At 39.7% G+C, this 24,834-nt stretch overlaps 1 protein-coding gene across 2 annotated transcripts in view; it reads right to left on the minus strand.

Annotated features, from left to right (window-relative positions):
* PPP1R9A (protein phosphatase 1 regulatory subunit 9A) overlaps positions 1–1,658 on the minus strand; it is a 362,431-nt gene extending 360,773 nt beyond the window's left edge. Inside the window, exon 1 of one of the 2 annotated variants that reach the window (XM_064380380.1) lies at positions 1,599–1,658. The gene's annotated coding sequence lies outside the window, so the exon portion shown is untranslated. Of the gene's footprint in view, positions 1–316; positions 659–1,598 lie in introns of those variants that run through there. The other variant, XM_012450782.3, reaches the window with a different exon arrangement.
* Positions 1,659–24,834: the final 23,176 nt, after the last annotated feature.

Below are 24,834 nucleotides of genomic sequence, written 5' to 3' on the forward strand. Positions count from 1 at the left end.
CTGAGGAGGCACACACTTTCACTTAAACCGTCTCCAGACTCGGCTCCTGGCCCAGCACGCATGCATGGCCCATGCAGACAAACAAGAAAGGATTTGGAGTGTGGTGCCTGTCTTTTCTTTTTTTGTAAAGCATCGACAATCTCCTTTTACCCTGATCATTCTTTTCAAAGCCACAAACACCCTCCCCTCTCCCCTACACACATACCCCATTCCCTCCCCCGCCAATTCCAACCCAAGGAGGCGGGGGCGGGGGCAATGGAGCCGCCGGGGGATTCAAAACCTGCCCTCACAAAAGACAAACATAAATAACACCAACTTGAGAGGCAGCCGATTCCCAAGCCCGGTTCGGGACGCAATCCCTCGGCCCTGGGGCAGGACCGGGAGAGCAGGTGACGCCAAGCGCTATGGTAGGAGGTCGCAGTCTAGCTTTGTGCCAAGAAGCACCTGAAGTCCTAACACATTGGCTGCGGCTCCCCGCGGCTGCCAGGCGGATCCCTGTGTGGCAGGGAGAGAGACGAGCTCCCTGGCCACATTAAAAAAAAAGAAGAAGAAGAAAAGAAATTACAGGGTAATGATAATAAATCCCTTTGTTTTTCTTCCCAATGTGCCAGGAAACAATAGATCCCACTGATAATGCCTCCGATCTTCAACCTATTGCTCCTCCACCACAACCCACCCCCACCCCCAGCCTGCAACTCAGCCTTTGTACAAGCCGATTTTTTCCTCCTCTCCACCCTCCCAACTCCTCGCCCCGCGCACAGCCTCCCCCTTACCCGAGCGGGAGCGCCGCGGGCGGGGAGGGTCGGGCCGCCGCGGCTCCCACCCGCTCCTCGCAGGCGCCCCCCGCCCCACGGTGGCCGCGGCGGCTCGGCTCGGCGCCGGCCCGCTGGGTGCCCCGCCACCCGCTCCTCACGGCGCAGCGCGCAGGGCTGCTGCGGCGGCCGCTTCCACTCGCGCCGCGGCCCCCACTCGCTCCCTTCCCGCGGCGGGCGGCCCCGGGAGGCAAGCTGCGCTCCCCAACGCCATTGCGGGCGGGCGGCGGCCCGGGCAGCTACGCGCGCGCACGCTCCGGCCGGCCTGGGGCCAGGGGTGCCGGCCGGGAAAAGGGTTTGGGCCACGTGCGGTCGCCACGCCGCGCCGTTTGGGCGGCTGGGGAGGCTGCGGTGTAATGGAGGAGAGACCGCGGGGATGAGGAAGGCCTGGGGTAACAGGTGCCTCACCTCGGCTGATGGGATTAACTCTAGGGCCGCAGAGAGAGGGAGCCCGGCAGCAAAATCCCGGGAGAGGGAGAGAGAGGGAGCCTCTGGCGGCCAAGTAAGGGCGAAAAGCACCGGCCCGAGGCGAGGCCGCCCCACCCCCTCGGCCGTGGGCGAGGGGCCTCTCCGGCCTGGGGGCAAGGCCGGCTTCCGGTTCGGGTATTGGCTCCGGAACTGGGTTCTGAGGGGAACAGCTGCCAGGGCCCTCACTTAGTCTGCAGTTAACTCCGTGACCCCAAGGCATCCAAATCCCAGGCCACTCTGCTGGCCTGGAAGGCCAAGACGTAGGCCCAAGTCTAGAGTGGCCTTCACCTAAGCCACTGCACCTGGCCTACTACTCACCTTGACCTTAAGGTCCCACTGCCAAAGAGAAAGGGATGAGGATGTCTTCTACCTTTTCTGTCTAGGGAGAGTTTTTCAGCCCACGCCCCCCCCCACCCCGCCCTTTTCTAAACGCTCAGTACACCCTCTTCCACCCACAAATACCGGAAGTGTTACCACCTTCCTGCAAAATATAAAACTGATCATGACTGTCAATACAGATCTTTAAACCAATCCTTCCAAAAAGCCTAAGGAGCAGGAACACTTAAAGAAAAAATTTTCAAGAAGGTAAAAACATGTCAATGGTAGAAATATAAGATGAACACGGGTCAAAATTTTTATAGCTCTTAATTAGAAAGGGAACCCCTGCAAGATACTACAACCCATTCATGTGAGACTGTGAAGAATAGACATATAGGCAAGAAGAGGCAAAGCTGCTTAATAGTCTATAGAGCACTGAAATGTTTATTATTATCTGCTTTACAAGGTGGTAACCAGTTGTATCTCTAAAGTAACAAAATAAATTTGCATTCTGTAGATAATACTCATTTACACATTACCAAACGTTTCTACAGCTCACTGAGTAGTAAAATAGCCTAGTGAAAGTCACTCTAAGGTACAGACTACTGTAAATTCACAACACTCTGGAGCCCTGTGGATAAGATCCAGCATTCCACTGAAAGGACAAACAGTAATCTTTTGCTCATTTCAATGTCTTTCGCAAGTTTTCCCAACATAACTATTTTCAGCCCCATTTCACTGATGGAAAAACTAAGGTTTAAGTTTTGTAACTTATCCACTTCTCTATTAGCTATTAATAGTGAATGATTATGGCTGAATATGAACTAGGCAAGTCCATACACAGATTCTATATACTCTGGTAGCAAAATCTTTTCATTTCAAACGGATTTTGTAGCTACTCAATACTCAATTCTATGTATTTTTTTAAATTTTAAACAGTGAGGGCTTATTTTTTCTTTAAACGTCACCAAATTCTGGGTCCTTTCCCAAGAAATTGGCATTCTCTGTCTATGAAGTGGATATCACTTCTATAAGCATAAACAGATGTAACAGGCAATGTGAGGGGGTTGTGGTTCCAGGCTCCACTTTTGGAACGAACATTTGTGCTGTCTGGGATAATCTAGTGGAAAAGTTCCTGTCATTTATTTGCAGTATGGAAACCAGGTTTTTTAGGCAAATAACCTAAATAAATGCAGAATCTAATCACTGAGTTCTGTCTGTAAAAGAGGGGGCAGAGTTGGCAATAAAATCAGTCTTACACCTCTTTGCAAAAAGATGATTCATACAGAAAAGCAGCCTAAAGGATTTTGTTGGTTTAGGTTTTATCTTTTGAAAATTTGAAAGTTCTGGAAAAATTCATACTGAAGGAATGATAGAGTTTTAAACACAATGTTGAGAATTTAAGATTCCTAGATTGCCTATAATGGACCTTGCATTTCCAACACTTGAATGTTTGAAGGGTCTATTAGACCTGTGCTAATCCAATACATGTGGCTATTTAAATTAATTAAAATTAGATACAATTTAAAATTCAGTTCCTTAGTCACACAAGCCACATTTGAAAGGCTTGATGGCTACATGTGGCTAGTGGCTACTCTGTTGGACAGTGTAGATACACAACATTTCCATCACAGAAATTTCTATCCAACAGTATTGTTCTAGACAACATTTGCACTTCTATGAACTTTATAGGGTTAACTTAGTTCAATAGATCATTAATGGATTAGAGATTAGAGGTCATAAATTTTATATGTTCCAACTGGAAAGGTGGTAAAAAGTGTGAAAAGTGAACTTCATTACTGGCATGCAAAGAATCCAAAATGTGTTTGGGGTGGGGGATTTCTCAATTTTCATATATGATACCTTAACCTTTCATAATTCACATAGAATATAACGGACTGTTATTTTCATTCCCTTTGCATCCAATAATATCATGATTGGTAAGACCACAAGGTTGGAGGATAAAAAGCACAGAATATATTCTACATTATTTTAAGGGTTTTCTCAATGTATTTTTTAAGTTTTCATGATGGACATTCTAAGCAACTATTCAAAGATTTAAGTTATTCATGTATGTACATGAACCATTGGGTACAGCTGTGAAATTAAGCTAAATTAAGCCTGAATCAAATTTTAAGACTGGGGAAAACTGACTAAGCTGGTACCGAAGACTGCTAATCACACTTTCATTTCTAGCAGAAAGATACCTGGCTGGTTGTGTGCTAATGGAAGTTCCTGAAGGGAGAGAAAAGACCAGAACAAACTGAAAGGTCTCTAGATTTAACTTCTTTATGGAGAAGGCAAAGTAATGGGAGAGCGATTCCCGTAGATAATTTTAGACATAATTTTAGCATAAAAAGACATGTTATTCATACCACTGTTTTCTTACTGATATGCATAATGTTTTGATAGTGCTGAGCAGCTTTTTAATTAAGTTATAACTGCTTATTTCACATTTGTAAGTATCACAGAATGCTTTGTTGACTTCAGTATTGCATGTTGATATTAAATTTTCTTAAAGGTCTATCTCTTTAAAATAAATCCTCTATTTGAGGATAAAAGTTTAAGTTTACTTTTGAGTCTTATAGTATTTCACATAAACTCCATCGTACAGGTAGAATATATTTCTCTAAAATAATCCTCAGGTTCACATTCAGAATTATGATATCTATGATCAGTCTTATTTTATGATGTTAGCTATAAAATTAAGATTAAAGGTATCATTTCTACCCCATTAAATAAATAATGATTCAGCATGGCTTTCTGCCTATACTTATGGCTTGGGCATGCCACTGAAAATTTAAACCATCATTTCTGTCCATTTCCCATTCTACAAGAATTTTGGCTTTTCAGCTTAAAAAGTTTAAGTATTTACTTTTATTTGCCATGAGTAATGAACTGTAGAAATTCCTGGGATTCCTTAAGGTCATTTTTAAGTTATTATTAATATCTTCTCTCTACAAATAAACCACGATAAATTTTCACAATATGTTTAGGCTAAAGTGATGCAACTTCTCTTTCTTCCCTATTATTACTTTATTTTTCCACCCACACAAAACACAGAAAAACAAGAGTTTTATTGGACTAGACATTGGTATAATGTTTTCATTACTGTCACTGCTTCTGAGGTTGCCACAACAACTGCTATAACCATTTTTAGTTTTCAGTTTTGTAGCGGTGCATGTTACACTTTTAAAAACAAGTATGAAGCATTTATTTGTTTCTACAGAAGCTTATTTTCCTTTCAACAGATTAGCCCCTCTAGCAGGACTCTAGTTGTGGTTTTCTGTCTGCAAATCCTCCACCTACTGGTTGCACCTGAACTCAGACTGGCATATTGCTGATCCTACTTCAAAATAATTTATTCAGAATTTATTATTTCAAGGTAGGTTCTACTCCATATTATTTTGAAGTAGCTCTATTCCATAGCATTAACCTTGGTGAATTAACTATTAAAGTAAATAAATAAGCATCCATGTTTGCCTACAATAAAACAGGAGATTTCTGTGACTTTATTTCCATTTCCAATCTAGTTCTAGTAATAAATTTCCTTGATGAGGTCCACAATAGTCCCACTTTATACAGAATTTACATTGTAACAATGCATTTTAAGAAAATCATAGTGCTTAATTTGTGTATGAAATCATCAGCTTTTAGAAATAATTCAATGATAAATTTGCTCTGAAGTTACTAGTACATTTTTCAGAAGTTACTAGTACATTTTTCAGAAGTTACTAGTACATTTTTCAGAAGTTACTAGTACATTTTTCATAGGTTCTTAAACAGCCACAATCCAGATGTTCATCTAGCATAGTAATTTATTGCCATTACTTTAACACATTGTTTCAAATGAAGTTTGAAAATGTATCATAATCCCTTACATTGTTTGTATGCCATTAAATTTCTCAATTGGATCAATAATGGACAAGTACTTATCCCCATCAGAGAGGGCAGATCTTGAGCAGCTAGCATTGTCATTCTTGTCCCGGGACAGTACTCAACATCATGATTGCATCTGGAAATGTTATGTGTCTTAGACTGTTCTTGAGTAAGTGATGCTAAAGAGTCATAATCACTTAACTAGCATGTTTGATTAGATTCTAAATCTATGGATGGATCACATACTTTAGAAATGCTTTATTGGCATTATTAGAAGAAAAAAATTTTCAAACAAATTGTAACATTTCAGATGTCTAAAAATATATTTATATCAACAAGATGAAATAAACAGTCTCAAAAATCTTGTGTCTGAATCCTGTTATTGCTTTTTTTAATTGAACAAAACACTGTTACATTTAAGTTGCTCTTTGGCATGGAATTCTCTGAACACAGCAATACCCAACACAAACTGAATGATGCATTAACAATTATTTGGTGAACATGGATGTTTCACAAAGAGTTCAAGATGTCAGTTTGGGCATCAGCTAGATCCAGACTTCCTGGGATAACCTGCACTGCACATTGAGGTCTTCAACCTTTGCCCCCAATAATTCTCAGGACAACAAGCCAAGTATTTGTTTCCTTATACTAAGTTAATTTTAAAGGGAAGCTATCAACACCAAGGTTATATGTGTCTATGCAAAATGACAAGATGCTTTTATTTTTCATGTTGAATTTTGACCAAAAGCCATAAAAACTAAATATTTATTTTGTGAATACAGAAGCAGCATGGTGGACAGTTAAAAGCAATAACTAGACACATCCTCAAAGGACATGAAATTCATATTTTATGATACCGAAAATAGAAATAAACATATTAATGTGAGACTAAATTGAATTTATATGAATTAATATTGTAAAAGAAGCTTAAATATATCATTTTTAAAACAAAAACAAGATATCATTTTTACCAGGAATGCAACGTTGACCTGTTGTAGCTTTAAAGGGAAAAAATACAAATTCTGTGGATTTTTAAAAATTACACTTTGTTCTAGAATCTAATGATCTAGTCTAACATTATTTTGTGAAAATGGAATGATTTTCTTATAATAAATTACATGTCTGTGAGTACAGTGTACTATATTGTAATTTATGCAAAGTATACATATTTTGTTAATGCTTTTTGAACTAATCTCAAGAGCCTCAAAAAATAAGTAAGGCCAGCAACATACCAAATGATAGACTACCACATGCTTACACAAAGGAGAGTTGGAACAAGGCCAAATGAAGCATTTAGATGCATAAATAGTTGTTTATTATGTGATGTAGCTTTATTTTCCAAAAATCTAACACTAAGCTTAAAATTGGCACTGAGATAATCTTGGATGACTGCTGACCTAGAAACTTACATATTTACATAAAGGCTCAGTTTCCAAAATATTTGTACATCATTATCACCTCATTAAAACTGTTCTGATCTCTTCTGTGGGACTTTGAAATCACAAGGTTACTGTATATTACAATGATTTTATTTTGCTTTTAATGAAATTGTTTCCAATTATGGAAAATATGACTTCTCTAAAAGATTCTAACCATATATTTGGGTTGTAAAGCCTAAGAAATAAAATGGCTAAATAATTCAGAACTGACCAAGGGATCAATAAAAATAACACAACATGCTTCCAGTAGATAGTATTATGAATAATGGCCAAAAAAAGAAAAGCAACACAAATGTCCACCAAATGATGAATAAATGAAATATAGCATATCCATACAATGGAATATATTTGGCAATAAAAAGAATTGAAGTATTGATATGTACTACAACATGGATGAAGCTTGAAAATATTGTGCTGAGTGAAAGAAATCATCACAAAAGGCCACATATGACACAACTCCATTTACACAAAATGTCTGGTATAGGTAAATCTACAGAGACAGAAAACAGTTTCCGGTTGCTTAAGGCTGGGGCTAGAGCTTTGGAGCTGGTCAGTGATAGTGAATGAGCATAGAGTTTCTTTTAAGGGATACAAAAATGTTCTCACATTAGATCATGATGGTGGTTGCACAACTCTGTGAATATGCTAAAACAGTGAATTGTGTACTTTAAATGGAGCAATTGTACGGTATGTGAATTATATCTCAGTAAAGTTATAAAAAATTTTTGGGCTAATAAATATTGAAGACCACAGCCCCATAACCCATTGCCTATCTCTAGTGCAATTCTCATCTTTTAACCAAGCTTATTGATTAACACTGCTGTCTACCACTGAATGGTTCTCTTAAAGGACTAGACACATGAGTCAGGGCTAATTCAAATTACAGCTTGAGAATTACTGCGCTAAAGCCAAGTACAATAATTCAGATTCTTAACAGTTCCATGTGTGTCTGCACACAGAGGGGAAACAAAATTGGAAGTAAATAGTATGTTTCATCTCTATACAAAAGAATTAGATAAATTTCACTCCCTGTTGGGATTTACAGAATCTCCATTATTTGAACTGAGTTAACTATACCTTGCTTAAAATCCTTTTTGGAATACAGGAAATATAAATTAATATATAAATAAATAACTTTGTCTGATTTGACATATCTAAAAATTTAGAAGAGAATATTTGAGGTATTCATGGATAGATAACCTCTGTGGATACCTGGTTTTATTTGTTTGGTGTTTTCTTGTTTTCTCAGATGCCTCATAGTCAAAATTTTTTTCTATGCATAAATAAATATATATGTGAGTGATTTTTAAAGTAAATATGTTCAAAATTTGCATCTAAATGAGTCTCATCTCAAAGTAATTTCCTAAGTCTCCTCAATAATGAACATCTTCATACCTTGAGATAGAATTTGACATTTATCAACAATCTAAAGTCATATGCAGTCAAATATGACATGAGAAATGAAAGTAGTGAATCCACTTTTATAAAGTAGCTCAGTGACTGAATCAGAGGCTGGTTTATGACAAAAGAGAAGTTCCAAAGGATTTTTTTTTTTTTTAGCATTATTTGAAAAGGCATATTCTTGGAAGGGGATAGACTCATTTCAATGCATTGGTTAGGTGTTTATTTTACTGCATTTTAGTCACACCTCATTACTATCACAGCTATAGCTTAACAATATTTTACAATTTATTATACAAAAATATTTAACAGACAAGTATTGCTTGTAATGTAGTTACACTGCACAGCTTCATTAGACAATGTGTGTTGTTAACACAGCGCAATGGGTAGTTGTCACTGGCATACTAGATAATGCATAAGAAGCTGACACAGAGCATTGTCTCATACACAATTTTCATTGTTAAAAGTATGACTTCATTTTGAGAAAGGAAAACAAAGCTGGAGGCCTCATACTTTCTGTTTTCAAAACATGTCATCAAGCTACAGAAATCTGAATCATATGGTACTGTAAAAAACACAGACATATAAACCAACAGAGAGCCCTAAAATAAAGCTTATATATGGTCAAATGATCTTTGATGAAGGTACCAAGGCTACACAATGGGGAAATGACAGTCTTTTCAATAAATGGTGCAGAGAAAACTGGATATCCACATGCAAAAGAATGAAGTTGGACCCTTACCTGATGCCATCTACAAAAATTAACTCAAAATGGATTAAAGACCTAAATATCATATTGGAAACTATAAAATTCCTAAAAGAAAACAGGGGAAAGCTTCTTAACATTGGATTTGGCAATGATTTCTTGGACATGACACTAAAAACACAGGCAATGAAAGCAAAAATGGACAAGTGGGACTGTATCAAACTTTAAAACTGCACAGCAAAGGAAATAATCTAACAGCAAAAGCGACAACTATGGAATGGGAGAAAATACTTGAAACTATATATCTGATCAGGTATTAATATTCAAAATATATGAAGAACTACAACTTAACAACAAAAACCCAAACAATGCAATTAAAACATAGGCAAAGGACTTGAATAGACATTTCTCCAAAGGAGACGTACAAATGGCCAAAAGCATATGGATTACTAATCATTAGGGAAATGCAATTCAAAACCACAATGAAAAATTACCTCATACCCAGTAGGATGGCCATCATCAAAAAAACAAAATAACAAGTGTTGATAAGGATGTGCAGAAACTGGAATCCCTGTGCCTTGCTGTATTAATATAAATGGTACAGTTGCTATGGAAACCAGTATGGTAGGTCCTCAAAAATAATTAAACAAAGAATTACCATATAATCCAGCAGTTTTACTTCTAGGTACATATCCTAAAGAATTGAAAGCAGAGTCTCAAAGAGACTTTTGTACATCCATGTTCATTGCAGCATTATTCACAATAGCCAAAAGGTAAGAACAATCTAAATGTCCATCAACAGATGGATGGATAAAGAAAATGTGGTATATGCATAGAATAGAATATTATTCAGCCTTAATAAAAGGAGGAAATGTTGTCATATGCCTCAGTATGATATACTCCAAGGACATTATGCTCAGTGAAATAAGCCAGTCATGAAAAGACAAGTACTTGACTGAAATAGTCAAACTCAGAACAGAAAGTAGAATGGTGGTCATCATAGGCTGAGGTCAGGGAAGTGAGAAGGGAAGCTGTTGTTCAATGGATGCAAAGTTTTATTTTGTAAAATAAAAAGTTCTGGAGTTCTATTACACAGTAATGTGCATAAACTTAACAGCACTGTGCTTTACCCTTAAAAAAGTTTGATTATAAATTTTTTGTTATGTGTTTTTGGCCGCAATTTTTAAAAGGGTGATTTCATTGCTGCAAGATGAACCCATAGCAAAGACAACCAATTTTACATGCATGATAGTTCCTGAAGAATCAATGGAATCAAGGTGAATTGGCAGGAGAAGTGTATTTTGTTAGCTTTTGCATTTCTAGATTCAAAATGCCCCAGCAATTGCCTCCTTATTTTGGGGATACTTTATTACTTAGCTGTGTTTAAAAAATACTACAACACAGGTGAATGGCATAAGTGAGAAAGATTATTCACTAAAAAGTAAGTCACTTAGAGACTCAAACAGTTTGAGACCTGGCTAAATTCTGGTCTGCTCTCAAGGTGTTTTAAAATGTAGGTTTTATTATTATTCAGGTTTGATTAGTTTGAATAATTTTGGCAGGTTCTGCAGTGTAGAGGTTGTCTCTAGTTTTTAGGTACCTGTCCTGGGTGATTAGGGAAAGGAACTATGGCTCAGAGTGTGAGGGTTCCCTGAGAGCCGGATAAAGGAGGTGCTAGTGGGTATGGTATATGGATAAATGGGTTTATATTTGAAGAGTGCTCTCCCTGGGAACTGATTAGCTCTGTTCAAGAGGGTTCAACAAGAGCTAGTCATCAAGGCCCCAGGTTCCAGAAGGCCCCAGATGTAAAAGCATTAAAAGTACAAAAAAAGCATAATTAATACAAAAGGAGAAATGGACTTTAAATACATTATCAACTCTCTAAGAAATTTATATTTTTTCTCCTATAGGGCTTATAAGAATTGGGTAGTCAGTAATCTAGTGACATACTCTTTGGAAAAAAATCTGGAATGAACATATTCTGTTTTGCCACAGGAAAAAAAAAAAAAGCAGATGTGCTGTGACAGTCAACTAATGGTCAAAGTTGGAAGATTCCTTCTTAAAAAAATTTAAAGCTGCAAGGAGGCACATGTTTTAATAGAAGGCCACTCCATTTCTAATATGGTTTGGCTGTGTTCTCACCCAAATCTCATTTTGAATTCCCACATGTTGTGGGAGGGACCCAGTGAGAGGTAACTGAACTATGGGGGCATGTCTTTTCCATGCTGTTCTCGCGATAGTAAGTCTCACAAGATCTGATGGTTTTAAAAATGGGAGTCTTGGCAGGGCACGGTGGCTCATGCCTGTAGTCTGGGCACTTTGGAAGGCTGAGGTGGACAGATCATTTGAGGTCAGGAGTTTAAGACCAGCCTAGCCAACATGGTGAAACTCTGTCTCTGCTAAAAATACAAAAATTAGCTGGGCATGGTAGCACATGCCTGTAATCCCAGTTACCAGGGAAGCTGAGGTGGGAGAATTACTTGAACCCAGTGGGTGGAGGTTGCTGTGAGCCAAGAACACACTGCTGTACTCCAGCCTGGGTGATAGAGTGAGACTCCATCTCAAAAAACAAAAACAAAAAACCAACAACAACAAAAAAGCAAAAATGGAAGTGTCCCTGCACAAGCTCTCTTCTCTCTCTCTCTTTTTTTTTTTTTTTTTTGAGACAGTTTGGCTCTTGTCCCCCAGGCTGGAGTGCAATGGCATGATCTCAGCTCGCTGCAACCTCCATCTCCCGGGTTCAAGCAATTCTTCTGCCTCAGCCTCCTGAGTAGCTGGGCTTACAGGCATGTACCACCATGACCAGCTAATTTTTATTTTTAGTAGAGACAGGGTTACACCATGTTGGCCAGGCTGGTCTTGAACTCCTGACCTCAAGTGATCCGCCTGCCTCAGACTCCCAAAATGCTAGGATTACAGGCATAAGCCACTGCACCTGGCTTTTCTCTTCTCTTGTCTGCCGCCATGTGAGACGTGCCTTTCATCTTCTGCCATGATTGTGAGGGATCCCCAGCCATGTGGAATTGTAAGTCCATTAAATCATTTGTAAATTGTCCAGTCTCGGGTATGTCTTTATCAACAGTGTGAAAATGGATTAATAAAACTTCCAACAGAGATGGACCAAGGGCCTATTTGTGGGTAAAGCCAAGATTTTCTTCCACAAGCAATTCTAGGTCTTTTTAGTACTTAGAGAAATGAATGAGGGAGACTGCCATACCCTGCTCCAGAGAGCAACAGAACTTTGCCATAATTATTTTTGCCTGGGGAATTTTTAAAGATGATACATAAAATAACTCAAAAGCTCCCACAAAATGTGTGATTTTAAAATATATTCTAATGAACCCTCCAAGATATAGTGGTTGCAAAATATATCTCTAAGTCTATTCATTTGATCTATATAAGATCATTACCAAATGTTAGCAAATATCTGCCTCAAATGGTAATTTACATCTCATACTGGTGGCTCTTAAGCCATTCTTTCTGGGAATAATTTAATTAAAAAAATCACAGTTTATTGAGGCATTATGTAGTTCATTGACAATAAAAGTATTTCATTGGGAAATTTAATTAAGCATTATCTCCTGGGGACTATGTTTATTACATAAAGCAAAATATATCATGAATGGTTATACTAAACCCACATAAGTGATCAATCACACAAATTTAAACACTTGTATGTGCACAATTTTTTTCTTGGTTTGTAAGTGCAATAGCTTCTGAAAGTTTGAAGTTGCTGAGCAGAAGGGGTGCTTTGTGTCCTGATAAACATGTGGCTAAAGTTGCCCTAAAAGCAGGAACAAGGGAGTACCCACAGGGGAGTGTCCCAAATTGTCAAACAGGGCCAGCTGGGATTCAAAAGAAAGAAGTCATAAATACCAGTGGGATCAGTCCAAAACATTCACTTGGGACACTTACCTACCAAGTGGGTTCCTGAATCCTCCAGTAGGACAGCAAGAGAAAAGGGATACTCTTCCTTGGTATGTCTGCAGCGAAGGAGTCAGGGTACGGAGTTTATATGAAGGTTTAACAGATTTGGCTTAGGGCTGCTGCCAATTTATTTCTAGTAAACCTAGATACTTTTATCAGTGCCTGGGGATAACCCGAGGTTTGGGTTCAAGCCTTCTGGGAAAAAAATCTGCAACTGGCTGGGTCACAAAGTGATGTAGGCACTCTGTGATTTTTGGTCAGGACATAAAAAGAAATGGGGTAAGTGTGGGGAACAGGGGATAACTGGGGGACTCTACAAGGAGTGAGGAGCAGTCAAAAGCCAGCCAAATGGCAAATTGTATCTTATGTTCATCTACATAGATATCTTCCTGGTTCTTTTAATGCTCCCAATTCCCAAGGTACCAGAGACATTTCTTCTGGTCACCAACATTTCCTTTCTCCACTAGAATCTCCCAATGCAGTGCTTTGTGTTCCTAACTTTCTCCTCTTCATTGTCAAAACTTTCCAATCTAGTGTTTCAGTCACGGTAACATTTTGCTGTTGTTGCCAACTAAACGGTGTTGGCCATTCAATAATTGTTGGATTCTTTTTAAAAAATATTAGTGGTCCTCATCAATTAAAGGCAAGTGGTTGCCTCTTGGGACCAGATCTCAGGTTAAACATCTTAGGTAAAAATATTCACCTGTTTTTTATAGGGTTCATGCATTTTCCTTGCTGATATCCAGAAGTTCCTCATGTATTACATATTGATCTCTTTTAGGTTTTAAGCACTGCTAATATTATATATCCCAGTCTGTCACGTCTCTAACTTTGCCCATGTTGATGCTTTTTATTCGTGTTCTCCTTCCTCCTTCCTTCCTTCCTTCCTTCCTTCCTTCCTTCTTCTCTCTCTCTCTTTCTTTCCTCGTAACTTTTGCTTTTTGGGTTTTCTTAGTGAAATAATTCCACAAAGATATTCTCCTATATTATCTCCTTTTTAGCACAATGGTTTCACTTTCCATATTTAAGCCTTTTGTATTAGTCCTCTTTCATGCTGCTGATAAACACATACCCAAGACTGGGTAATTTATACAAGAAAAAGGATTTAATAGACTTACAGTTCCATGTGGCTGGGGAAGCCTCACAATCATGGCAGAAGGCAAGGAGGAGCAAGTCACATCTTATGTGGATGTCATCAGGAAAAGGGAGAGCTTGTACAAGGAAACACCTCCTTATAGAACCATTAGATTTCCTGAGACGTATTCACTATCACAAGAACAGCACTGAAAAGACCCACCGACCCCATGATTCTATTACCTCCCACTAGATCCCTCCCATAACACATGGGTATTCAAGATGAGATTTGGAGGCCTGAATCAGTGGCTCATGCCTGTAATCCCAGCATTTTGGGAGACCGAGACAGGTGAATCACCTGAGGCCAGGAGTTTGAGACCACTTTGGCCAAGATGTTGAAACCCTGTCTCTACTAAAATATATAAAAATTAGCCAGGTGTGGTGGTACAGACTTGTGGTCTCAGCTACTCTGGAGGCTGAAGCAGGAGAATCACTTGAACTCGGGAGGCAGAGGTTACAATGAGCCAAGATTACACCATACACTCCAGCCTAGGTGACAGAGTAAGCCTCTATCTCAAAATAAATAAATAAATAAATAAAATTAACTAGGGTTTTTTTTTTTTATATACCTATATGTGCTAGCCACCAATATTTGGAAGTAAAAGCTAGTACAATCTCACTATTAGGTGTATTACAATTAAGGAACTCTTGGACTAAATTTTACCACATTTACATATACTTATTAGCAAGCAGGCTCAAGTTGTTCTATAAGCTCAAACAAGTCCTAATTATATCTTCTTTTAGGCACTTCAGTAAGCTCCTTGGATGAAAATTTATTTGGAAATACTGTGCAATATTATAGCAGCAGGATTTAACTAAACTTTTAGGAGTCAGAGGAGAAAATTTTAAGTTATATAATTGAATACAGGACAGGTTCAAATATTACATGCAGTGTATCATTCAGTGCACTTCAAACTTTAAAGTACATTCAAATCTTGTTGAAATGCAAATCTTTTTAAAATGCTAATCTGGAATAGGTCTGGGGTGAATCTGAGATTCCCAATTTCTAACAAAATTCTTCCTGTTGCTAGTGCTGCTAGCCTAGATTTCACTTTGTCTTTCAGGGGTATAAACCACTGATCTTGGTAAATTTTTCTTTTCTTTTTTGAGACAGGTTTTTTCTTTGTCACCCAGGCTGGAGTGCAGTCCCGCAATCTCAGTTCACTGCAATATCCACATCTTGGATTCAGATGATCCTCCCACCTCAGCCTCTTAAGGAGCTGGAACTACAGGCATACACCATCACGCCTGGGTAATTTTTGTATTTTTTGTAGAGACTGGGTTTTGCCATGTTGCCCAGGGTGGTCTTGAACTCCTGAGCTCAAGCAATCCTCCCTCCTTGGCCTCCCAGAGTGCTGGGATTACAGGCATGAGCCACTGCATCTGGCCTAGTCTTGGTAAATTTTTTTTTTTTTTTTTTTTGAGATGGAATTTTCACTCTTCGTGCCCAGGCTGGAGTGCAATGGCGCAATCTCAACTCACTGCAACCTCCACCTCCCAAGTTCAAGCAATTTTCCTGCCTCAGCCTCCTTAGTAGCTGGGATTACAGGTGCCCACCACCACACCCGGCTAATTTTTATATTTTTAGTAGAGATGGGGTTTTCACCATGTTGGCCAGGCTGGTCCCAAACTCCTGACCTCAGTTGATTTGCCCGCCTTGGACTCCCAAAGTGCTGGGATTACAGGCATGAGCCACCATGCCTGGCCTAGTTTTGGTAAATTTTCATACTCTGTTCATTCAAGGGTAGGAGGACCTGTAGAGCCTTGTTGGTCACACATATATCTTGAACACCAATGAAAAATTTCTAACATTTTTTACATTTTAAAATACACCTGATATTGATAATATCTGCTCTTCTCTTATCTGCCTAAATGCAGCACATAAATTTTCCCTTTTGATGTTTCCCTTTCCTATACTAGGAAGAGGAGAGTGGCTCATCACTGGAGGTGGAGAACTGACAGTAAGATGAGTTTGCATAAACAGACCTTACTAAAATAACCCTTATTCTCCATTAGTTCTCCTATATATTTCCTAATCACTGCCCCATGATTTATTATTGGGTTTTAAAGCCCAACTCCCTTTCCCTTTGTCAGAATGGTATGCAAGTCTCTGAGTTTAACTGTTTCTTTGAGTTTAGTTATTTTTTGTAAGGCCCCAAGTCACTGATCTAAGAGGGTGGCAAAAAACATATTCCTCCCCTTGACAGTTTTGGTGATGATTGGGGTGGTTGGACTTGAAGTCTTTGCTTTCTCCTGAGGCTCTGGCTGAGATCTCAGGACATCCAGCAAAGCTGGCAAGATAAGAATAATTACCAACGCAGCCGCCTGGATTTCTGCTAACAGTCCAGTTAAGTGAGGCCTGTAAGAGACTCTTCCTTTCTAAACTTAGCTTAACAGAAAAAAAAATGGTTTGTAGGAGCTAGTTCTTAGAACACAGGAGTAAGTCTTACAAGCCTATTGTTCAAGTCAGCCTCAGACTAGTGAATTTATCGTTCTCACCAACCCAGCATCCATGTTGACAAACTTTGCTGTGGGTCACTGATAAAAAATACTGGATAAGGTTCTCCTTCCTTCTTGTTTTGTGTTCTGAGAGCTTGACTTGGATCCAGTGAGTGTTCTCTCTCTGGTGTTCTGCCTGCAGGGGGAGCAGAGTGACAGGCACAGGTTCTTGGGCCTTTGTCTAGAGGTGACTAGCTGTCAGGACAGGCACCCAAGACACAAGCAACCCTTTCTGTCTGACCATGCCAGCTCTCAGAGGAATTAGTCTAAACAGTTTTGTTTTGTTTTTTTCCACTCCTGCTGTTTGCATTCAAATAATTAGTCTAAATAAAAGGCCCCAGTCCATAAGGAGCCCTTGTTTCTTCCCACATTGCCTTGTTAGTACTGGGGAAGTCCCATCTCAGTATTGCCTGCCTGGTGTCAGTCTCATAGCTGGGCTGTGATTGGCAGCATCTCACTATCGTGGGAGGCTGGAGACATGACTTTTCACAAACACCGTTCTTCACTGCCTATGACAATGAAGTCCTTTACTTTCATTCTTTTTGGCTATCTTTGGGTATGCCTTTGGATCATGAGAGCTACATCTTCTGCATCCTCTTTGAGAATGCCTCTTGTGACCATGGTTAAGCCATAAAAAGGCTTATTGGTTTGGGGTCATATTAAGAATAGGTATGCCTTTGGAGATATACTTTGATTTGGAAATCTTTTCTATTTTTAAAGAATTTTAAATCCTTTTAAAAGTATTAAGCTTTCACTCTAAACAAATGTCCTATTGGTAACTATGGGAGGACAAAATTGAAAGAGAATGCAAAAAGCACCATGTCTAGCCTAAAAGACTCTCTTAACAAGATTAAAGAGCAGAAATCATATTTTAAAGTTACATTACACACCCATCATAAATTCTCCCTCACTTTCCTCCTATACTTCCCTTTACTCTAACTCACTTTCCCTGACCCTCTAGAAGACTTCTTGAATCTCTGGATCTCTGCTTCAAATTCTTGTCTCCACAATCTGGCCCTACCGCCTCAAAAATTCCTTTAATTCCTGAAACTCCTCTGATTTTCCCAGAAAATCCCCCAATCACTCAACTGTCCACTTTATCTTTGCAAGAACTGCAAAAAGTAATCTAGCCTGACCTACAGGTATAGAGATACACATTAGTTATGTAAATGACAATATCCACAAATAGTTTTGGCAGAGGTTCCATGAATGCTCAGCAAGGATTATTTTACTGTCCCTCATAATTCCATCTTCTTCCTAGGACTCTGTAATCAGATCCCATCAGCTTCAGATCTTCTCATGCAATATGCATTGTGAATGTATCCTGGATTCCCACCATGAAGAATTCATTTACCCTAGACAGTAGCAGATCTTTTAAATTTAATATCTCATTTACTTCCACTTTCTGAAGATTCCACTAAATTTAGAAAGGATGTAGAAAGATTAGTGGCTGTCCACAACTTGATTCATAAGGCCCCCAACAGACTTCGAAGGGGTGTTCTTCCCACTCATGATTACACTGTAGTTGTTCAATAAGCCAGGTGGCCCTCTGGGGAAAATCTTCTTCAACAGGGAAACAGATGGCTAGTAACCCTCCTTGGACTCCCATGAAAGACCAGGAAATGACACAGTTGGAGACTGACATTCAAGGCTTAATAAAGGGGATTGTGAGGCTTTCTCCCTCTAAGGTTGAATTCTTCACTTAGAAAGAAGGTAAGCCGAGTGTGGCGAGTGTGGTGGCTCATGCCTGTAATCCCAGCACGTTGGGATGCTGAGACAGGAGGATTACTTGAGCCCGGGAGTTTGAGACCAGCCTGGGCAACATAGTGACCCTGTCTCTCAAAAAATAACAAACCCCCCAGGAATGGTGGAACATTCTTGTACTCCCAGCTACTTGTGGGGTTGAGGTGAGAGAATCTCTTGAGCCCAGGAGGTCAAGATTGCAGTGAACAGTGATTGTGCCACTGCACTCCATTCAGGGCAACAGAGTGAGACCCTGCTCAAAAAAAAAAAAAAAGTAAACAACCTAAAGCCTTCATGCAATAATTTATAAAAACTTTTTTTTTTTGGAGACAGGGGCTTGCTTTCTCACCCAGGCTAGAGTACCATAACATGGTAACATGAACATGGCTCACTAAAGCCTCAACCTCCTGAGCTCAAGTGATCTGCCCACCTCATTCCTCCAAATAGCCTGGACTACAGGAGTGTACCACCATGCCTGGCTATTTTTTTATTTTTTGTGGAGACAGGGTCTCACTATGTTGCCCAGGTTGGGCTTGAATGCCTGAATTCAAGTGATCCGCCTGCCTCAGCCTCCCAAAGTGCTGGGATTATAGGTGTGAGACACAGCACCCAGGCAATTTATAAAAACATTCTGTTATAGCAGGTAGCTAGTTAGGGATGAGCAGGGTGAGAGAGGGCTCTGCCTGACCAGGAATCAGACAATCATCAGGTGATGGTTAGGCAGTTATTAACTATCTCTCTAAAATAATGATTGGCCATACCCAGCGCCAGGGAAAGGCAGCCTCCCTACAGACAGAAAAAATCTGAAACTGGTGATCAGCAGCTTCCCAATAAGATCTCAGGAGTTGGGCAAGTGGGTTCACACATGTATATTAAGAGGCAAAATAGTGGCCTTTAACTGGTACATGACCATCTAGACACATTCACTGGTAAGGGAAGAATGCCCCAAGTGAGCATGCATACAACTCCAGTAAACACACTGTACATGCTCCCCTCCCAAGTGCTGGCAGGCCACCCACTGCACAAGTGGACGGCTCGCCCCTAGAGGAAGAATTAGGAGAGAAGGAATGCAAGACCCCAAGAGTATGCCAGTGTACAAAACTCCAAGTTAAAAGATCAAGCTGTGCACTTGATCTCTCAAATCACCCCCTTCGCCCTCTTTACTTCTTTTATTCCTGCTCTAAAGCTTTCAATAAACTTTTGCTCCTGCTCTAAAATTTGCCTCAGTCTCTCCTCCTGCCTTATGCCCCTCAGTCAAATTATTTCTTCTGAAGAGGCAAGAATTGAAGTTGCTGCAGACCCCATATGGATACAAATTCTCCACTGGTAACAATTCTAAAGGTACGGTGCAGTAAATCCACAGGTTCCAGAAGGTAGGAATGGTTTAATTTCTGCCTTAGTTTGCAATCTTCTCCCAAAAGACAGAAGCAAAATACAGATGCTCCTCAACTTACAACGGGGTTACATCTCATAAATCTATTATAAGTGGAAAATATCCTAAGTCAAAAATGTATTTAATATACCTAACACTATCATCATATGAACATCAAAGCCTAGCCTAGCAATCATGCTCAGAACACTTACATTAGGCTACGGTTGGGCAAAATCATTGTCAACAAAGTACCTTATATTGACCTAAAAGGAAGAAACTGGCCAGCATGGTGGCTCACATCTGTAATCTCAGTACTTTGGGATGCTGAGGCAGATGGATCAGCTGAGGTCAGGAGTTCGAGACCAGCCTGGCAAACATGGTGAAACCCCATCTCTACTGAAAACACAAAAAATTAGCTGGGCATGGTGGTGGGTGCCTGTAATCCCAACTACTTGGGAGGCTGAGGCAGGAGAATCACTTGAACCCAGGAGGAAGGTTGCAGTGAGCTGAGATGGTGCCATTCCATTCCAGCTTGGGCAACAAGAGGGAAACTCCATCTCAAAAAAATAAAAGGAAGAAGCTGAGGCAAAATTAATATAAGTAGAATTTATTTGGGCCAGGCTTGAGGATTGCAATACAGGAGAATAGATTCAGGTTGCCCTGAACACACTCTGATTAGCAGCAGTTACAAGTGGATTTTTAAAGGAAAAAAAAAAAAGATGGGCACAGGGAGAGGGAGTGGGCTAATGATACAAACTTGTTTGTCAGGAACTCTCATTGGTTTATAGAAATAACATTGATTAGTTATTGTACATTGTTAAGCTATAGGGTATGGGTGATAGTGTCCACTGTGGCATTATTGGGCTAATTTATAGCTACCTATGGCAATAGCAAGAAGTTTCAAGAGATGAATACATAGCTCAAAGGGGAAGTAGGGAGTGATTGCTGTCTCATTTTAATGCCTCTCTGGGCCTAATAGTAGGAAAGAGCTCATATTCCTCAGATGAAAGTTCTCTTTATTCCTCGCCAATGGAGTATCAGTTATGGTCATCCTTGTGATTATGTGACCGACTGTATGCTGAGGCTTGCTGTTGATGCCCTGCACCACAAGAGTAGCATATGGCTACCCCTGAGAAAAATCATTCAATACTTGAAGTACAGTTTCCACTGACTGTGTATCACTTTCACACCATCATACAGTTAAAAACTCAGAAATGGAACCATTGTAATGAGGCAGGATAGTAACCGGCTAGTCAAGGAAGTAACTACGTCCTCAGGATGCAGCAGCCATGCTTCCCCAATAAGCCCAGTGTTTGCATTGTAGTCAAGCTCATTCAAGCAAAGCTATTTCCAATAGGAAACTTCCCCTGTACAGAGAGCATGTGCATTGCGATTTTACCTGTCATCAGACTGACCCTTTGCTCATTATAACGGTAAAAATCACACCCCTGGGTGGAGCTTTAAAATATTAATAAGACATGTGATGTATCAACAAGCATGTACAGCTACTGTGCGTGTGCACTTAGAGGCCCACCCAAAACATGCTTCCTAGCAACACCTCTTCCCACACCTCCTTATGAACAATCATGTAAGACTTCATATAGGGAGTTTCACTAGTAATGGTCAATGCTGTCTCATCCTCATGAGCAGCCCCCTCTGAATTGTCTCTTAGGGCATACTGTCTATTCCGCACCTAACTTTCAGAGTATTCTTTCTCCTTTGCAACAAATTGTTCTATGCTAAATCTCCCTTGCTGTGTGTCTCTTGTTGAAATTATTTTATAGTAAGAAGACAAGAATTAGGTTTCACAACAGCCATTGACAGTAAGTCAGGGACCATCTGTAGTGTGTAGTTGGATGGATAGGACAATCTCTTAATGTTATCATTGATTCTGCCAACCAAATCTTTCAAAAGTTAAAAACAACTGCCCTTGTCTTACTAATTGAGTCTTTACAAAAACAGAAATGCAGCTCTAGAGGTAACCCAAAGCCCACTCATCTTCCTTACCAATCCCAAAGCCTCCATCAAAATGCTTGTAGATTCTGTAGTAGAAGGTCAGGACATTACGAAAGGGACTTAAAAAAACTTAAATACTAATTGTCAACTTAAAAAAAACTTAAATACTAATTACTCTAGGTTCTGATAATAGACAAATACGTTCCTAAACCCTTTCCTTTTTTTTTTTTGAGATGGAGTCTCGCTCTGTTGCCCTGAGGCGCAGTGGCATAATCTCGTTTCACTGCAACCTCCACCTCCCAGGTTCAAGCGATTCTCCTGTCTCAAGCTCCTCAGTAACTGGAATTATAGGCATACGCTGGTCAAGCTGGTCTCAAACTCCTGTCCTTGTGATTCTCTCGCCTTGGCCTCCCAAAGTGCTAGGATTACAGGCATGAGCTACTGCGCCGAGCACTCCTGAACTCCTTCTTAGAGCTTTTAGAAAGCTAGCATCATTTCTCTGTCCCTTTGAGATGTAAATCTTCAGCCACACAGAATGCCTGAGAGCCATCCCTTTAAAATGCAAACATCTAAAGGAAAGGGCTCTGGCTCTCAACCCAAAGGGCATTTTGGTGTAACTTCTCAGTTGACTAAAACAACCACCTCAGGCTGAAAAGGAAAAAGGGCTAATTGGAAACAGGCTGGAAATTTTATCCACACAGATGGGCTTTGGAAACCCCCAGAAAGCCAGTCAGTATTTCCAAAATGTCTGTCCTCTGAAATTTATTTCATAGCTTCTCTAAGATTACATATCAGGGCAAATGAAAATCTTAGAAGTCTTTTAAAATAAATATTAGTCAAAAGCTTTAACCCTCATATTGAGTAAGTAATCTTAACTTGCTACATCTGCCAGAAATATAATTCAGATTTTTAAAAATGAAGCAGAAATTAGAACCAATTCATATATATTAGTGAGTTTTGTGTTTCTGTATATATACCTCACTCATGGCTAAAATTTTAGAATGAAAGCTATAAGATCTCTATGTGCATCTGTCTGTATGTTTATGTATATGTATGTATCTTTTGTAGATGTGATATTTATCTACTTCCAAATGGTCTTAAAGTCAATCGAGAATCAAGAAATGCAGAAAGAAGGCCAGGTGCGGTGGCTCACACCTGTAATCCTAGCACTTTGGGAGGCTGAGGCTGATGGATTGCTTGAGGTCAGGAGTTTGAGACCAGCCTAACCAACATGGTGAAGCCCATCTCTACTACAGAATAAAAAAAGTAGCGGGTTGTGATGGCAGGTGCCTGTAATTCCAGCTACTTGGGAGGCTGAGGCAGGAGAATCACTTGAACCTGAGAGACAGAAGTTGCAGTGAGCCGAAATTGCCCCACTGTACTCCAGCCTGGGTGACACAGTGAGACTCCATCTCAAAACAAACAAAAAAAGCAAATGCAGAAAAAGTTTTCTGCTCTCCTCTTTTCTGCCTAAAAACAGAGCATGTTTTTCTTTGTGAAGGTTCTTCCTCCCCACCCCACCCACTCATACCTAGGGACAGGGAATCAAAACCAAGATGAAGTGCATGACCAGATCTTACTAAAATAATCCTTATCTTCCATTATTTTCTTTATGTATTTCCAAGTCACTTCACCAAAATTTACCATCCCCTGAATCCCAAATCTCTTTTCCTTCATTACAATAGTGAGTAAGCCCTTGAGTCTAACTGTTTAGTATCTGAGTGTCATTTCCTTTCTAAGAACTCCCATTGGGTAAATATTAACAATTTGTGCCCTTTCTCCTGATAATCTGTCTTTTGTTAGTTTAAGTCACAGGTCCCCAGACACTGAACCTAAGAAATTTTTCATCCCTGAAAAATTTTATATTGTGAAGATCTCTGTCCACTAATACCCCCTTTACTGGACTGGGTATGCTGACTATAATTTCTACTCTGGACTCATTCCTTATAATAAGAAAATCTTTCCTCAAATAAAGGTAAATATGCCAATATATGTTAAAGTTGATTGTACAAGTTGGATCATTTTTGTCATATTCAACTAAATCAGAGTGAAGGGACAGGGGTTAAAAGCAGTCAGGTACATAGTACCAGATCTAACAATTGAATTTTCCTTAAATCCAGCTGCTGAAGGGGCCTGCTATCACCAACACCAGTTCTACCTAGTAACTGCTAAAATGACCTGCTATGACTTTAAGACTGGTCTGGAACTCCTGACCTCCAGTGATTGGCCCACCCCGGCCTCCCAAAGTACCAGAATTACAGGTGTGAGCAATTGTACCCAGCCAAGGGCTTTTTAAAGGCAGGGGTAAATTTCAGAAAAGCAGAAGTTACTGGCAAGATCATACATAGAGGTTATACACTGGCTTTGGCCTAAAAGGGAGGCCTATTGTAAGATTTGCTGACTTCCAATTGCTTAGGGAAGAGAAGCTTTGTTTAAAAAATTGGGATCAGCAGAAAAGAATGTTAGCTCTAGCACCTGGGTATGACCTTCTTCAGGCCCCCTTGGGGAAAAATTTAGAACAAAGAATGGAGGTCAGTTTAGTCCTCAACTCCCCCTTATCTGAGGTCTACCTGACAGTAGATCCATTTAGTGAGGGTCCAGGTTTCTGAAAAACAACTCAGGGACATATGTTAAGATGTTTCCTTTAGTTTCTATAGAGAAATCAAACATATTAGGACTCTAACTTCCTTGGGTATCTATTATATTCTTCCCTAACAAGTTACTTATTTACTTCTCAGAGTTAGCTAGGTGCCTGGAATTTCCCTTGAGGGAACTCCAGACGTTTATTTTCTCATCCTTGGGGTGGGGAGGGGCTGGTCAGGCCCCTAAAAGGGGTCCGAGCTCAGTCTTGTTTATGGTTGAGAAATTCGTTTATTAACTTTTATCTCACTCACATCCATTTAATTCACATGTTTGTAGCAAGTATTCTTGGATTCTTCATGATGATTTCATGAGCTATTAAATAAAGTAGCCATCATCTTAAGTTAGTTTCTTATTAGGCAAGTATCAAAACTCATAGAAGCAAAAAACCTAAAAAATTAACATATGGCTTCTTTTTGTTACCATGTTTGACATACATCACGCAATTCATTTTTACTGTATTATTTTGTTCTTAGATTGAATTTATAATTTTGTAATCTTAAATATCCAGTAGAGAGAACATAAATTTATTTGACTAGT

Source organism: Aotus nancymaae, unplaced genomic scaffold (assembly GCF_030222135.1).
Source record: "Aotus nancymaae isolate 86718 unplaced genomic scaffold, 86718_ANA_hifiasm-v0.15.2.pri h1tg000025l, whole genome shotgun sequence".
Classification (NCBI taxonomy): domain Eukaryota; kingdom Metazoa; phylum Chordata; class Mammalia; order Primates; family Aotidae; genus Aotus; species Aotus nancymaae.